Source organism: Ranitomeya variabilis, chromosome 6 (genome assembly GCF_051348905.1).
Source record: "Ranitomeya variabilis isolate aRanVar5 chromosome 6, aRanVar5.hap1, whole genome shotgun sequence".
NCBI lineage: Eukaryota > Metazoa > Chordata > Amphibia > Anura > Dendrobatidae > Ranitomeya > Ranitomeya variabilis.
The window spans coordinates 38,262,551-38,277,898 of NC_135237.1; the positions used below are offsets into that span (position 1 = coordinate 38,262,551).

The 15,348-nt window shown below is 50.0% G+C and overlaps 1 protein-coding gene across 1 annotated transcript in view; it reads left to right on the top strand.

Annotated features, from left to right (window-relative positions):
- NMT2 (N-myristoyltransferase 2) overlaps window positions 1-15,348 on the top strand; it is a 48,569-nt gene that overhangs the window by 11,404 nt on the left and 21,817 nt on the right. The gene's annotated exons all lie outside the window — the stretch shown is intronic.

Below are 15,348 nucleotides of genomic sequence, written 5' to 3' on the forward strand. Positions count from 1 at the left end.
CAGGACTTTAGTGGGAGGACCAGAACGCCCAGCCCCGGTAACCCCCTCACACTGCCGCCGCTTCTCAACTAAGTGATCAGCGGCAACAGCATTCAGAGGCTACCGGAGCTGCCCCTGACAACGGGCTGCTCCCCCATCCCACTGGGGAGCGCACCACAGTATCGTGGCCTGATTTTTCGCCCGCCGCCCTCACTGTCCAGCCTCTCGGCTGATGTACCTGCTGCTACGTCCCCGCTACTACAAGCAGAGACGGAGCTCTGCGCCTCACTACATTGCTTTGTAATCTCCCCGTGCCTTTGCACCGGATCCACAGCAGAACCCGGGCTGGGCTGGGCAACGGGGCTTATACAGCGAGCTGACCCTGCAGCCGACTCAGGGGGTACAGGGAGGGGGGCATACACATAGCTTACCGCTTCCTGCAGCTTTGGCTTGGTGGTTTTCTTTGCCTTTTTTTTTTTCTGGCCCCCAGGTGCCTCCTCTGGTAAATCATCACCAAGATGGAAGTTCTGAAGGCACACTGGGGACTCCAGGAGCTTGATCTCTGCCATTAGCGCCCCTCCCTGGCCGATGTCACTGTCCTCCCCAGAGCCAGCAGAACTGCGACGAGATGTCATTGTCGCCTGTCCAGCAGGGACCTCGCTGCACGTGGCCTGTGAGTGACTAAGCAGGCTGCCAGGTGGGGCTTTCTGCTGGTCATCCTCCTTCTCATCATCATCATCATCATCCACCTGGCTCTCAGACTGCAGCCCCATCTGCCTTTGCTCTCTGTTATCAGCCATTTCTCTGAATCGGTCTTCATTTATAAGTTTTTCTTTAAATGGTCCACTTTTTTCACGAATAAATGCTTTTCTGACCTCCAGGTCATTAATTTCAAGCTTCAGGATCTTTACCTCCGCCTGGAATTGCGTCTTCCTGGGTCTGGAGGCGCCTGCAGCTTTTGCGCTTGTGCAGCGCAGCTCCTCCCGGAGCCTTCTCAGGGTCTTACTCGCATCTTCGTACTCACGAAGGTGGCTCATGACCCGGGAGGCATAGGTGGACACAGACTCCCAGGGTCTCTGCAGCGCCCAACCCTCCTCAGTGAGGTCGGCCTCACCTCCGTGAGCACTCAGCTTTCCTCCGGAAGGACCGCTATCTTGCACGCTAGCAGGCTTCTCCTCCATGGAAGCCTTGCGGCTTCTCTGGGTCTCTGCAGACCTGGGGGGAGTAGGAGCCACATTGCTGCGACTCCTGGTGGAGCGTCTCACCCCCGAATCTTCTGATGTGCAGGCTGGTTGCTGGTTCCTTCTGCCCCCCGCCAGCCTGGTCCGGGAAGCAGAAGCCTGGGACTTGGCTCCTTCACTCATCCCAGGAAACCCACTCCCTCCCTGGGTAAGAGAGAGAGCAGGTCCCCGGGTGGAGAGGTGGTGGTTCTCAGGAGCTCAGGAGCACACAGCAGGTTCAGCAGCGACCGCACCCACAATTAGGACAATGAGCAGCAGCTGAGCAGAGCTGCACCCACTATCCTGCTGGAGCAGTCACTGTGTACATACATTACATTACTGATCCTGAGTTACCTCCTGTATTATACCACAGAGCTGCACTCACTATTCTGCTGGTGCAGTCACTGTGTACATACATTACATTACTGATCCTGAGTTACATCCTGTATTATACGCTGTGATGATTAAAGGGGATGTCCATGATTAGAGAAACGCTCCGGCTTCTGTGTTTTGGCTTCAACAGTGACATCACTATTTGACTATAGTCACATCACCACTGCAGCCAATCACTGAGCTCAGCAACTCATACCTTCTACATCAGCAGTGCTTTAAGCTCAGTGATCGGCTGCAGCAGTAATGTGCGCAAGACACAGAGACCTGAGCTGCTGTGGGAAGAACTATCTGCCTTCATTATTCTACGTCTGCAGTCATTTAGAGATCACTTTTTGAAAGTGGAAAACCCCTTTAACCCCTTAACGACCGCCGATACGCCTTTTAACGGCGGCAGTTAAGGGTACTTAAACCACAGCGCCGTTAATTAACGGCGCTGTGGAAAAAGTGAATAGCGCCTCCCAGAGTCGGATTTTCTCTGGGGTCTCGGTTACCGGGGGTAGCCGAGACCCCAGAGAACATGATTCGGGGTTTTTTTACCGACCCCCGAGTTGCGATCGCCAGTAATTAACCGTTTACCAGCGGTCGCAAAAAAAACAAAACGCAATTTCCCATTTAATTTCTCTGTCCTCCTATGTGATCGCACATCAGAGGACAGAGAAATGGGGCCCCCAATCGCCCCCCAATACTCACCTGTCTCCTTCGGTGCTCCTCGTGGCTCCAGATGGGCGCCACCATCTTCTTCCGGCCAAAAAATGATCGGGGTCGGTTTTTACCGACCCCTGTTTTGCGATCGCCGGTAATTAACTGTTTACCGGCGACCGCAAAAAAAAAAAGGCGATGTGTAATTCTCTGTCCTCTGATGTGATCGCACATCAGAGGACAGAGAAATAGGGGGATTCGGGGACCCTATCATACTTAAGGTACCATCACACTAAGCGGCTTTGCAGCGAGAACGACGACGATCCGTGACGTTGCAGCGTCCTGGATAGCGATCTCGTTGTGTTTGACACGCAGCAGCGATCTGGATCCCGCTGTGATATCGCTGGTCGGAGCTAGAAGTCCAGAACTTTATTTCGTCGCTGATCACCCGCTGTCATCGCTGGATCGGTGTGTGTGACACCGATCCAGCGATGTGTTCACTTGTAACCAGGGTAAACATCGGGTTACTGAGCGCAGGGCCGCACTTAGTAACCCGATATTTACCCTGGTTACCATTGTAAAAGTTAAAAAAAAAACAGTACATACTCACCTTCTGATGTCTGTCACGTCCCCCGGCATCCACAGGGTTACGCGCTGCTGCCGAGAGCTTCCTGCACTGACTGAATGTGTCAGCGCCGGCAGCAGCAGTGACATCACCGCTGTGCTCTGCTTTACGGCCGGAGCTGACACATTCAGTGCAGGGAAGCCGCCGGCGGGGGACGTGACAGATATCAGAAGGTGAGTATGTACTGTTTTTTTTTTTTACTTTTACAATGGTAACCAGGGTAAATATCGGGTTACTATGCGCGGCCCTGCACTTAGTAACCCGATGTTTACCCTGGTTACCCGGGTGCTGCAGGGGGACTTCGGCATTGTTGAAGATAGTTTCAACGATGCCGAAGTCTTTCCCCTGATCGTTGGTCGCTGGAGAGAGCTGTCTGTGTGACAGCTCCCCAGCGACCACACAACGACTTACCAACGATCGCATTGCTGGTCGTGATCGTTGGTAAGTCGTTTAGTGTAACGGTACCCTTACCGGTGTCCCTGGGTCTTCCTGTGTCCTCTCCTGGCCGCCGTCTTCTTCCTTCGGTAAGAACATGGCGGGCACATGCGCAGTGCGCCCGCCATGATCTGCCGGCAGGCAGCTAGAGGAGTTGGGGCTAAATTTAGGGTTAGGGCTAGGGTTGGGGCTAAATTTAGGGTTAGGGTTGGGGCTAAATTTAGGGCTAGGGTTTGGGTTGGGGCTAAAGTTAGGGTTGGGGTTGGGGCTAAATTTAGGGTTAGGGTTAGGGCTAAAGTTAGGGCTAGGGTTGCGGCTAAAGTTAGGGTTAGAGTTGGGATTAGGGTTTGGATTAGGGTTGGCATTAGGGTTAGGTTTGGGATTAGGGTTAGGTTTGGGATTAGGGTTAGGGTTGGGATTAGGGGTGTATTGGGATTAGGGTTAGGTTTGAGGTTAGGGTTGAGATTAGGATTAGGGGTGTGTTGGATTTAGGGTTCTGATTAGGGTTATGGTTGTTTTGGGGTTAGGGTTGTGATTATCGTTAGGGTTGTGATTAGGATTATGGATCGGGTTGGCATTAGGGTTAGGAGTGTGCTGGGGTTAGGGTTGGAGTTAGATTTGGGGGGTTTCCACTGTTTAGGTACATCAAGGGGTCTCTAAACACCACAGCTAATTTTGCGCTCAAAAAGTCAAATGGTGCTCCCTCCCTTCCGAGCTCTGCCATGCGCCCAAACAGTGGTTTACCCCCACATTTGGGGCATCAGCGTACTCGGGATAAATTGGACAACAACTTTTGGGGTCCAATTTCTCCTGTTACTCTTGTGAAAATAAAAACGTGGGGGCTAAAAAAATATTTTTTTGTGGAAAAAAAAAAACATTTTTTATTTTCACGACTGCATTATAAACTTCTGTGAAGCACTTGGGCATTCAAAGTTCTCACCACATATCTAGGTAAGATCCTTGGGGAGTCTAGTTTCCAAAATGGGGTCACTTGTGGGGGGTTTCTACTGTTTAGGTACATCAGGGGCTCTGCAAACGCAACATAACGCCCGCAGACCATTCTATCAAAGTCTGCATTCCAAAACGGCGCTCCTTCCCTTCCGAGCTCTGCCATGCGCCCAAACAGTGGTTTACCCCCACATATGGGGTATCGGCCTACTCAGCATAAATTGCACAATAAATTTTGGGCTCCAATTTATCCTGTTACCCTTGTGAAAGTAAAAATTTGGGGGTGAAAAATCATTTTTGTGGAAAAAATAGGATTTTTTTTTAATTTTCATGGCTCTACATTATAAACTTCTGTGAAGCAGTTGGGGGTTCTTAGTGCTCACCACACATCTAGATAAGCTCTTTGGGGGGTCTAGTTTCCAAAATGGGGTCACTTGTGGGGGGTTTCTACTGTTTAGGTACATCAAGAGCTCTGCAAATGCAACATGACGCCCGCAGACCATCCCATCAAAGTCTGCATTCCAAGCGGCGCTCCTTCCCTTCCGAGCCCCGATGGGTGCCCAAACAGTGCCCCCCCACATTTGGGGTATCAGCGTACTCAGGACAAACTGGTCAACAGATTTTTCGGTCCAATGTCTCCTGTTACCCTTGAGAAAATAAAATAATGCAGGCTAAAAAATCATTTTTGAGGAAAAAAAAAAGGATTTTTTATTTTCACAGCTCTACGCTATAAACGTCCGTGAAGCACCTGGGGGTTTAAAGTGCTCACCACACATCTAGATAAGTTCCTTAAGGGGTCTAGTTTCCAAAATGGTGTCACTTGTGGGGGGTTTCCACTGTTTAGGCACATCAGGGGCTCTCCAAACGCGACATGGCGTCCGATCTCAATTCCAGCCAATTCTACATTGAAAAAGTAAAACGGCGCTCCTTCTCTTCCAAGCTCTGCGGTGCGCCCAAACAGTGGTTTACCCCCACATATGGGGTATCAGCGTATTCAGGAGAATTTCTCTTGTTACCCTTGTGAAAATAAGAATTTGTGGGCGAAAAGATCACTTTTGTGTAACAAATGCGATTTTCTTATTTTCACGGCTCTACTTTATAAACTTCTGTGAAGCACTTTGGGGCTCAAAGTGCTCACCACACATCTAAATTGGATGTGAAATCGGTGTAAAGTACAGCTGAAAATCTAAACTAGCGCATTGTAGAGCCGCAGGATAAAGAATGGAGAAGCAGAAGGCCAGACTATGCTGGTAGTCTAACCGTGGAGACACACCGGTCTGCATAGGAGCTGTGTACTCAAAACGGTATTCATATTTTCAATCAGGACTATTTAAAAATCTGCCAATTTTAGTCATCCAGTGTAGAGTTTGTGTACGAGGAGCCAAGACTGCCGAAGAACAAATGTAAGAAATGGGAAGTACAGCAGCAGTTTTATTGCTTTCGTAAAGCTCCAAGGGATTCAAAACCAAAAACAGCCTCTTCTGGGCATAAAGGTATCACAGCAAATAAACAGTTCATTCATCAGGCACATGCATGTCAGTGCAGGATCAACTGAACAGATTACCGTCCTTTCTGCTTGAGCAAGCTGCATGCACAGAAGAAGCACCATCCCGCCAAACAGAAGTTTTCAATTCCAGGCAAAGTTCTCACTGAAGAGGCTACAACTCCAACACACAGACTGCTCAGCTTTCCTTGCTGACCCATGCAGTCTCCCTTCAGAGTAAGACTCTGGCATGCCTGTCAGCTACAGCTCACACTTTGGCCGCTCACTCATCAGCTTCAACATTTACGACTTTGCTCAACATCCAGCAGACTGTCACAAGGTGAACCTGGTTCTAGGTCAAAGCTAGCCAGATGCAGCCAAGTGCTAAGGCTTAACCCAGTCCCATTTGGCTTTGTGTGTGTGTGTGTATATATATATATATATATATATATATATATATATATATATATATATATATATATATATATATATATATATATATATATATATATATATATATATATATATACACATACATACATACATACATACATACATACATACATACATACATACATACATACATACATACTTCTCAGCAAGCCTTCCTATGATCTGTGTTGGGTGAGACCGGGCTGGAGTGACGTCTCGGGACGGGTGCCGCCTTCACCAGAGATTTGCTGACATCCTCGTGGTCTCTTTTAGAGAAATATTGCTGTTTGCTAAATCCTCTCTGAGCGAGGACTGTTGGGATGTGGATTATTTAGAATCCTTAGAGTCAATTAGGAGACCATCAAGTGCTCTCTTAGCCGGCTGGCATATGTCACCGACAACGCTGTGCCTATTATACGTGGCCGGCTGCTGAGCTCGGGCTCCGGCCATTATCACTGCATGTCACAAAGCTTCACAGAAGGACACATTGTGGTTCGTTTGTTTTTTTGCAATTTTTAAAATATGTGGGCAGATTATTATATAAAAAATACTAAATCTACGTCAGGCGAAAAGGGTCGTCAGGTTTAGAGTTGAAGGGTCGGCGATCCACCGGCCAGGATCTTCTCCTAGAGTGAACCTAGGTTGTCAGTGGGAAGAGTGTAATACCTCCTTTTCTCTGTGGGGGCGCTGCAGGATATCGAACACTTGAGAACAGGTTCCCTCTTGCTTTACAGACAATCGATCACAACTTTGTGATCAGGTTCATAGTTGCACCATACAGTGCAGGTGTCGGCTGTGTTATACAACTGGCACCAGAATGAAATTACTGAGATCGGAATGAGCTCTGATTATACAACAGTTTTACTTCTTAGATGCCACTGTTAATTGTGACAGTGGCATTTAGGCGGTTAAGAACAGAGGATGGTTTTTGACCACTATCGGCAGCAAAATGATTGCAGGTTGGGTGGTTACGGCTCCCAGGATCAGGGTCTACTTAAGGCTGTGCCGTTGGCTTCATAGAAGACCTGTAATTATACAATATTGATATACAAGTGATTTGAAGTTCACGCTCCTTGATGAGCGTAATACTAAAAAAAAAAAAAAAAAAAAAAAAATTTAAAATATTATAAACAAAAAATAAATGTATAAGTTTAAATCAACCCCACTCTGCTTTTCCTCTTGTGCGAGTATCAAAATCCAGAAAATAAAAAAAATTTACAATATTTGGTAACTGTCCAAAATAGAAAAAAAATAAATTATGTATCCTATACAGTCAACACCGAACCGGGAAAAACATCAAAATGGCTGTTTTTTTTCTGTTTTTTTTTTTTTTTAATTATTATTACTTTTTGGTTGCGTGACCTCCAAAAAATATGGAATAAACTGAAATCAAAAAAGTTGTATAAAGCTTAAAATGGTACCAATAAAAACAGCAGCTTGTACCAGAAAAAAACAAGCCTTCACACAAACACAACTGTTGTAGGAAAAAAAAAGAAATGATGGCTCTCTGAATATGGCATCTGTAGCCAATTTTTTTTTTAAAGGAAACCTGTGATTTTGAGAGTGACTGCACGATTGTAGCTAGGTATGTTTCTCTCTGAAATGCTCCAATGTTTCCAGAGGCTTATCTTTAGGGCTCATACCGATGACTGTAAAAAAAAGAAAAAAGGGTCCAATATTGTTCCTGAAAAGTTAGACGAGTGTCATGTGATTTCCATGCGAGTACAATCCAATTTTTATAACATAGCATCCAATTGGCATCCGTATGACATGCATATGCAATCCGTATGCAATGTGATTTTAACATGAGCTTTTATATAGGGTAATCCTCTGTCATTTAAACATCTTTTCCAAGGAAATATACTGATTGAGATATATATATATATATATATATATATATATATATATATATATATATATATATATATTTGTCTAAGGGGTACTTCCGTCTTTCTGTCTGTCCTTCTGTCGGCAACTTCCGTCACGGTTATTCATTTGCTGATTGATCTCGCCAGCTGCCTGTCATGGCTGCCACGACCAATCAGCGACGGCCACAGTCCGATTAGTCCCTCCCTACTCCCCTGCAGTCAGTGCCGGGCGGCCGCTCCATACTCCCCGCAGTCACGGCTCACACAGGGTTAATGCCAGCGGTAACAGACCGCGTAATGCCGCGGGTAACTCACTCCGTTACCGCCGCTATTAAGCCAGTGTGGCCAAGTTTTTACTATTGACGCTGCCTATTCAGCGTCAATAGTAAAAGGATCTAATGTTAAAAATTAAAAAAATAAATAAATAAATCATTATATACTCACCTTCCGCTGCCTTTACCGCTCCTCGCCACCCTCCGGTAACCGCTCTGTGCAAGCGGCAGGTTCCGGTACCAAGGATCGTATGGCAGAAGGACCTGCCATGACGTCATGGTCATGTGACCGCGACGTCATCACAGGCCCTGCACGAGCAGGACCTGCCATGACGTCATGGTCATGTGACCGCGACGTCATCACAGGGCCTGCGCGAGCAGGACCTGCCATGACGTCATGGTCATGTGACCGCGACGTCATCACACCCTGGGACTGGAAGCTGCCGCCTGTACCGCTTTCAGGCGACAGAACTACAAGTATGGTGAGTATGTTAGAACTACAAGGGGCCCTCGGATCGGAAGGTGAGTATGTTTATTTTTTATTAAATCATTATATACCGTACTTACCTTCTGCCGCCTTTCCGACGCTCCGGTGACCGGTCCATGCAAGCGGCAGGTTCCGGTGCTAAGTTTGGTGCGCGAGCAGGACCTGCCATGACGTCACCACAGGCCCTGCGCGAAGAAGCTGCGGTACCATGGGACAGGCAGGGACAGCGTCAGGAGCGCCAGGAGCAGGTGAGTATTTCATATTCACCTGTCCGCGTTCCATCCGCCGGGCACCGCTCCGTGTTCCCGTCCTCTTGCAGTGACTGTGCAGGTCAGAGGGCGCGATGACGTATTAGTGTGCACACCGCCCTCTGCCTGAACAGTCAGTGCGGAGAGACGGGACGCTGAGCAGCAGCGACGAGAGGTGAGTATGTGATTTTTTTTTTTTTTAATTGCAGCAGCATTACATGTGGCACAATGCTGTATGGAGCGTCTATGGGGCCATAAAGAACTGCATGGAGCATTATATGGGGCATCTATGGGGCCATAACTGCATGGAGCATTATATGGGGCATCTATGGGGCCATAACTGCATGGGGCATTATACTACGTGACTGGGCAATATACTACGTGGACATGCATATTCTAGAATACCCGATGCGATAGAATCGGGCCACCATCTAGTTTGAAATAAACACACTGACAATTGTTTATTTAAAAACAGAAAAAGCCAACTCATACTCACGTTTACACCCAATCCACTGAAGTCAATGTCCCCTGTAAAAGAATTAATAAAGAACCATATCTTTCATTTGTCCCCCGACGTGGAGATTATCCATTATCAATGGATTGGATGTAAAAGATATCATTATATCTATATTATTTTTTATTTAATAAAGGAGTCATTATTTCAAATAAAGGGCTTTATTCACGGTGTTTTGTATTTGCAATATGACTATGGGGTTAGTAATGGGAGCGTCTTCAGGACGTCTCTCCATTTCTAACTCCTGGGCTTGATGTCACCTGACAATACAAAGGTGACATCAACCCCAACCCTATTGCCTCACTTGCCAGCAGGAAAGCTAAGTTATACAGCTGTGAGCTGATATTAATAGCCTGGGAAGCTCCATATAAACATTAGCCCCTAGCTGTCTGCTTTCCCTCTGCTGGTTAATAAAATGTCAGGGGGATCCCACGCCATTTTTTTTCCAGGAAATTATTCATTTATTAGTTAAATACATGTACAGCTACACAAGCACTGTAGTAATTATATATGTAACTGACATCTTTATATCTATGTATATTTATCTATTCTGTCGGGTGACGCTGTGATTTCACTGCAGCAGATGAAATGTTGGGTTGTGAAGGACATGGGTGTGTAAAAATCGGACGGCATTCACATATTCCGAGTGATGTGAATTTTTTTGCTTCCATCACACCCATTGACTTGCATTGGTGAGTTTCGACCGAGACACGAAGACTCTCTGCATGTTGCAATTTTTTTTTTTCTCAGTCCGATCTGTGCTGAGAAAAAAATTGCAGATGAGCAGGGAATCCTAGATTAACATTGGACAGAGTGCAGTGCGATTTTATTTTATTTTTTTAATTGGAAGCACTTTTCAGTTTTTTCTCGCGAATGAGCCCTTAGAGTAAAATGATCTGCAGTCTGAAATCGGACATGCCGGATCCTTAACTCCCCTGACAATCATCTATCGGGGGAGCCCCCCATACACATGTCTGCCAAACCCATCGATATCAATGTGTAAAATCACTAAAAGAAATTGCATTAGCAATAAAAAATGTAAATACCTTTTAATTATCAATGGTTTTAATCTACTGCTGGTTCTTATGGTGAATCATCTGTCGTGACTTCTCATACTGCCAAGTGTATGACAGGTTAATGTGATTGGTTATGAGGATTTCTGTGGCTGGTAATGGGATTGTTCTGGTGTCATGTGTCGGTTAATTCGTGGTGTGTGATCTGTATGTATGGTGTGTGTGTATACATATAATATATGATGTGTATATATATAATATATATATACAATCTGTGTGTATGTATATGTATCTATATAATATATATATGTCATACACGGATATTACGCAGGACGCATGGATGTTAATATATTAACAAGGAGCGTGGGGATAGAATTTATTTTAATTTACCCGTGTTTCCTGCAGAAATGCAATAAAGGGCGACTATGCAGCTTATTTTACATCTATATTTGAGGGTGGAACGTTCGAGGTGACAGCTAAGTAAGCGAGGATTTAACAAATTATATCCACATGGTGTGTAAAAATAAAAATAAAATATTCATGAAATTGACCAACAGGGCGAATTTTAAACCTTGGTGACCTGCGACGTGCATCCGCTCACTATATGAGGCAGGCTCAAGAGCTGAGCCTGCTTCATGGGCTGTGGGAGGCGGCTGTGTTATACAGCTGACGCCCAATTAGTGCTGAGATTGGAGCCAGCTGTGATCGCTGTGGTTTAACCCCCTCAGATACTGCTGTTGATTGTAACTGCAGCATATAGGTGGTTGAATACTGGAGAACAGGAGGAGTATCCATTCCATCACCCGTAGGTCCGACCGCAAAGCTTTCCTGATGGTATTGTCATGGCATCCGGGGGCCTGATGAAGGCCCTTATATCTATCCATGTGTGTGCGCGCCTGTGGCCCGGGCTTAATGGATATGGCAGCACAAAACAATTTTTCTGAAGGGTGGTTTCCGTGTGAGTTGCATGTTTTCTTGCCCTAGGTTCCCCCCTATGGATAAAAAAGGGTGAAGTCTAAAAAGAAAAAATTCTGCCTCAGAATCCACTTGTGGTTTCACAATGGAGAAATCCACTACAAACCCGCCCTGTGTGTTTCTACCCGTAACGCACTGCTAATTTAACCTTTTATTAATAAACTGCAGATCCTCGTTACCCTTGGCGTGGTGTGAGAGCGCGTCTTGTGAATGCAGTTGTATCTGTCCTCAGTTGGTGACGCAGCGCCTCATGTTGCCGCAGAGAATACATGTCTTCTGTGCTTGTGTTACGGAGACATTACTTGAGAAGACGGGCGCGTCACTTCGTGAGCTCGTTCTGTCCCTGAGATTTTTTTTTCTATTGTTGCAGCACAATCTCATCGCTGCCTGCACAGTTTCCAGGGTGACGTTGGATGCTACTCCTAAATATTCCGCGTTCATGCCCCCTCCTCACCAAGAATGGATTTCACCCTGTTCTTCTGCGGCATAGCTTTACTTTACAGTTTAATAAGATTTTGGTTGTTGTATCAGGGACCGCATATTTGAGGATGTGACCGCCACAAGAGTCGGCTGGAAACCCCGATCCATGCTCATGGCAGTCGCCAGCATCCTGACCCATGCTCATAATAATCAGCCAGGCACCCCAGCCCATGCTCCCGGCAGTCGTCTGCACCCCGGCCCATGCTCCTGGCAGTCGTCCGCGCCCCGGCCTTGCTCCTGGCAGTCGTCCGTGCCCCGGCCTTGCTCCTGGCAGTCGTCCGCACCCCGGCCCATGCTCCCGGCAGTTGTCCGCACCCCGGCCCATGCTCCTGGCAGTCGTCTGCGCCGCAGCCCATGCTCCCGGCAGTCGTCCGCACCCCGGCCCATGCTCCCGGCAGTCGTCCGCGCCCCGGCCCATGCTCCCGGCAGTCGTCCGCGCCCCGGCCCATGCTCCTGGCAGTCGTCCGCACCCCGGCCCATGCTCCCGGCAGTTGTCCGCACCCCGGCCCATGCTCCTGGCAGTCGTCCGCGCCCCGGCCCATGCTCCTGGCAGTCGTCCGCACCCCGGCCCATGCTCCCGGCAGTCGTCCGTGCCCCAGCCCATGCTCCTGGCAGTCGTCCGCACCCCGGCCCATGCTCCCGGCAGTTGTCCGCACCGCGGCCCATGCTCCTGGCAGTCGTCTGCGCCGCAGCCCATGCTCCCGGCAGTCGTCCGCACCCCGGCCCATGCTCCCGGCAGTCGTCCGCGCCCCGGCCCATGCTCCCGGCAGTCGTCCGCGCCCCGGCCCATGCTCCCGGCAGTCGTCCGCGCCCCGGCCCATGCTCCCGGCAGTCGTCCGCACCCCTGCCCATGCTCAAATATATTCAGCCTGTCACCCCGGCCCATGCTCCCGGCAGTCGTCCGCACCCCGGCCCATGCTCCCGGCAGTCGTCCGCACCCCGGCCCATGCTCCCGGCAGTCGTCCGCACCCCGGCCCATGCTCCCGGCAGTCGTCCGCACCCCGGCCCATGCTGAAATATATTCAGCCTGTCACCCCGCTCCATGCTCATGGCAGTCGTCCTCACCCCAGCCCATGCTCAAATATATTCAGCCTGTCACCCCGGTCCATGCTCACGGCAGTGGTCCACATCCTGACCCATGCTCACAATAATCAGCCATTCACCCCAATCCATGCTCACAGCAGTCGCCCATACCCCAGGCCCATGCTCATGGCAATCAGTTGATCTGACTGGCCTAGGCTCACAGCAGTCGCCCATGCCTTGCCCATGGTAATGTATTTTTCAGGCCGGCTCAGACTGACTCATGATTTTAGCTATCTGTTGATGAGACCGACCCATGCTCATGGCAGTCGGGTGATCTGACTGGCCCATGCTCACAGCAGTTGCCCATACCCCAGCCCATGCTCATACTCCTAAATATTCCGCGTTCATGCCCCCTCCTCACCAAGAATGGATTTCACCCTGTTCTTCTGCGGCATAGCTTTACTTTACAGTTTAATAAGATTTTGGTTGTTGTATCAGGGACCGCATATTTGAGGATGTGACCGCCACAAGAGTCGGCTGGAAACCCCGATCCATGCTCATGGCAGTCGCCAGCATCCTGACCCATGCTCATAATAATCAGCCAGGCACCCCAGCCCATGCTCCCGGCAGTCGTCTGCACCCCGGCCCATGCTCCTGGCAGTCGTCCGCGCCCCGGCCTTGCTCCTGGCAGTCGTCCGTGCCCCGGCCTTGCTCCTGGCAGTCGTCCGCACCCCGGCCCATGCTCCCGGCAGTTGTCCGCACCCCGGCCCATGCTCCTGGCAGTCGTCTGCGCCGCAGCCCATGCTCCCGGCAGTCGTCCGCACCCCGGCCCATGCTCCCGGCAGTCGTCCGCGCCCCGGCCCATGCTCCCGGCAGTCGTCCGCGCCCCGGCCCATGCTCCTGGCAGTCGTCCGCACCCCGGCCCATGCTCCCGGCAGTCGTCCGCGCCCCGGCCCATGCTCCCGGCAGTCGTCCGCACCCCGGCCCATGCTCCCGGCAGTCGTCCGTGCCCCAGCCCATGCTCCTGGCAGTCGTCCGCACCCCGGCCCATGCTCCCGGCAGTTGTCCGCACCCCGGCCCATGCTCCTGGCAGTCGTCTGCGCCGCAGCCCATGCTCCCGGCAGTCGTCCGCACCCCGGCCCATGCTCCCGGCAGTCGTCCGCGCCCCGGCCCATGCTCCCGGCAGTCGTCCGCGCCCCGGCCCATGCTCCCGGCAGTCGTCCGCACCCCTGCCCATGCTCAAATATATTCAGCCTGTCACCCCGGCCCATGCTCCCGGCAGTCGTCCGCACCCCGGCCCATGCTCCCGGCAGTCGTCCGCACCCCGGCCCATGCTCCCGGCAGTCGTCCGCACCCCGGCCCATGCTCCCGGCAGTCGTCCGCACCCCGGCCCATGCTCCCGGCAGTCGTCCGCACCCCGGCCCATGCTGAAATATATTCAGCCTGTCACCCCGCTCCATGCTCATGGCAGTCGTCCACACCCCAGCCCATGCTCAAATATATTCAGCCTGTCACCCCGGTCCATGCTCACGGCAGTGGTCCACATCCTGACCCATGCTCACAATAATCAGCCATTCACCCCAATCCATGCTCACAGCAGTCGCCCATACCCCAGGCCCATGCTCATGGCAATCAGTTGATCTGACTGGTCTAGGCTCACAGCAGTCGCCCATGCCTTGCCCATGGTAATGTATTTTTCAGGCCGGCTCAGACTGACTCATGATTTTAGCTATCTGTTGATGAGACCGACCCATGCTCATGGCAGTCGGGTGATCTGACTGGCCCATGCTCACAGCAGTTGCCCATACCCCAGCCCATGCTCATGGCAGTCGCCGATACCCCAACCCATGCTCACGGCAGTCGTCCATACCCCAGCCCATAGTCATGGCAATCGGTTGATCTGACCAGCCCATGCTCACGACAATTACTTGATCTGACCTGCCCATGCTCACGGCAGTTTGTCTCATGCCCATGGCAATCAATTTTTCAGTCCGGCTCATGTTCACGGCAGGCTGATTCTTAATTTTGGTTGTTGAGACCGACCCATGCTCATGGCAATTGATTGGTCACCCTGGCTCAAACTCGTGGCAGTCGATTGGTGACCATAGCTATTGCTCACGAGCCTCACCTGAACACCTCAGTTTGTGCCCATGGCAAATAGCGCCTTTTCCAGGTGAAACCATGGCTGACAATGCATTTTCTCTGCAGGAGAAATCTAGTGTTATAAAATGACTTCTCATGACCCCGACACATTGAAGGGGGGGTTCCTTTTGGATAAGGTTCCTGTCAGGATCACCAAACTAATTACATCGCT